The sequence below is a fragment of the Leopardus geoffroyi genome, chromosome C3, assembly GCF_018350155.1.
Source record: "Leopardus geoffroyi isolate Oge1 chromosome C3, O.geoffroyi_Oge1_pat1.0, whole genome shotgun sequence".
Taxonomy (NCBI): domain Eukaryota; kingdom Metazoa; phylum Chordata; class Mammalia; order Carnivora; family Felidae; genus Leopardus; species Leopardus geoffroyi.
This window is the reverse complement of record NC_059338.1, coordinates 128,106,238-128,108,807: the sequence shown is the minus strand read 5'-3', so window position 1 is coordinate 128,108,807 and position 2,570 is coordinate 128,106,238. Positions and strand designations below refer to the sequence as shown.

Sequence of the window (2,570 nt, the reverse complement as noted above, 5' to 3'; positions counted from 1 at the left end):
ACCCTTGTCCTATAGGAAGCATCCTGATCTTTGAAGGCTTGCTTCTAAGTTCTCTATCTATTTTTCTAGTCTATTTGTGGCAAATTGCTCTGATTTATTATATAGTTTTATGATAAGTCTGTATAGCTAGTAAAATGAAGCTTGACTTAAGATTTTTCTACCGGGTTGCCTTATTTGTAATCACCTATATATTGTCTGTATCTATGTTTATATTCACCCTTTCTTATTCTTAGTATCATTTAACTATTTTTCTTTCTTTTTTCTTTGATGAGACTTGCGAGAAAATTTTCCACAATTTGGTTCTGCTTCTGGTTTTGATGTTTTTTCTTTTTTGTCTAGTTTGTTAAGCCACTGTCAATTTTTATTTAAAAAGTCTATTTTTTGTTTGTTTTTTCCTATTTGTTCTTCTTTCATTAATTTTTCCTTTAAAAATTCTTTTAAAAATTATTTGTTTCTTAAGGGAAATTTAAATAACATAAAATGAAATTATAAGTGACATAAAACCAAGTTATAAATGTTAACATGATTTCTTCTTTCACAATGTACACATATATCAAATCATCACATGGTATGCTTTAAAATCTTATAATTTTGTCAAGTGTCCTTCAATATATAATAGTGCTCACTTCAGCAGCAGATATACCAAAATTGGAAAGTTACGGAGATGACCAGGGCGCCACGCAAGGATGACACACAAATTCATGAAGTCTTCCATATTCTTCTTCAGTAAAATGAATGAATGAATAAATAAATAAATAAATGAAATGAAAACATTAATAGGTAATTTTTAAAATTTAATTTCATTATTTATTTATTTATTTTTATTTTGAGAGAGAGAGAGAGAGAGATGAGCATCAGCTGGGGAGAGGAGCAGAGGGAGACAGAATCTTAAGCAGGGTCTGGGCTGACTCCACAGCCCTGTGATAACGACCTGATTGGAAATCAGGAGTCAGACAGTAGACCAACTGAGCCACCCAGGCGCCCCAAGGCAAACATGATTTTAAGACATTAATAAAGAAAATACCTTGGGGCGCCTGGCTGGCTCAGTTGGTTAAGTGTCTGACTCTGGTTCAGGTCATGATCTCACAATTTGTGGGTTTGAGCCCCGTGTGGGGCTCTGTGCTGACAGCTCAGAGCCTGGAGCCTGCTTCAGATTCTGTCTCCCTCTCTCTTTCTGTCTCTTCCCTCCTTGTGCTCTCTCTCTCTCTCAAAAATAAACAAATAAACATTAAAAAAAAATACCCCATGTCAAGAGCAAACACTTTTTTAAATTCTCTTAGTAAGTAAGTGGGTTTTACCAATTGTATTATGCTAGTAAGTAGATCTGCAGTAAGTCTACGAGCAGATGGCTTTCTATTGTAGAGTTTGAAGATCAACAAACAATCCTTCCGAAAATATCTCCTCTGCTACCTGAGAAGAACTTGACATTGCATTCATTCCTATGCAAACTAACATCCAACTATAAGGCTCTTGGTTACTGGCTACCAGACAGTGGTTGCTCCTCTCAGCAATGGTTCTCAAACTTGAGAATTCCAACGATGACTGAGAAAGCGGATTCAGAAGGCAGATGGAGAGGTTTTCATATGGGTTCCAAAAATCTCACATGGAAACAATGATTCAGTTGATTAAGACAGCAATCATCCTAGAACCACGTTCTGAAAAAACACTACTATGGAAGACGAAGAGTCAGCCATTCATTTACCAGGAAATGATCCCAGGGCTTCCCGTGTTAGCACCTCAGCATCTCAGTTTCTATTAGTGGATCATATAAGACAAAGGAAAGGAAAAGCTCAGAGGGGGAAGACGTTAGAGCAAAGACACCAAACAGGAAGCAGTTTTGAAGGTACCAGACAGAGGAAGGATACAAGTTATTTGAATTTCAGGTAGCACTGTCCAAACGAATTTTCTGCAGTGATGGAAATGTTTTATATGCACATGCTCCAGTACAGTAGCCACTAGCCACATGGATTTTGAGCATGTGAAATGTGCCCTAGTTCAACTAAGTAACAGAATTTCAAATTTCAAATTTTATTTAATTTTAATTTAACGTCTATGGTCACATGTGATAGTGACTATCATACCCACAGCACAGGACTGGAGCTTTGTCTAAGGCTGGGATAGGGATTTAGTAAAAAGAAAGTTGGTACTAAATTAAATGATTTCTAATTTACAATTTTGTCAAATGTCAGCTTAATTATTTAGGATCACAGTATCTAATCTGATATCATGCTACCAGGGAAAGTCAAAAAATTGGTAAAATATATTTAACGAATAGTCCCTCTATCATTCTGCCAGTCAAATAAATTGCTTTCAATACAGAAACCATTGAAGTGCATTTTCAAGAAATCTTAGTGACAGTTTGGCAAATGATAGGCGGAAGAAAAAAATATTAGTGGTAAATATCCTTAGTATATTCTTCAAAGTCTGTCAAGCCAAATTTTTGGTGGTCATTGAAAAATTTATTTTGAGTTTAGAAAATTTAAAAAGGTTTCTGAGTGAGGAAAATCTATTAGCAATAGTATTAACACTTATGGAACACTGACACATGACAAAGAGTTGTGAAATGCTCT

The 2,570-nt window shown here is 35.3% G+C and overlaps 1 non-coding gene across 1 annotated transcript; it reads left to right on the top strand.

The window, feature by feature from the left end:
- Positions 1 to 618: 618 nt before the first annotated feature.
- LOC123587086 lies at positions 619 to 721 on the top strand. The gene has a single exon (XR_006707143.1). It is a non-coding gene; the product is annotated as a U6 spliceosomal RNA (small nuclear RNA).
- Positions 722 to 2,570: the final 1,849 nt, after the last annotated feature.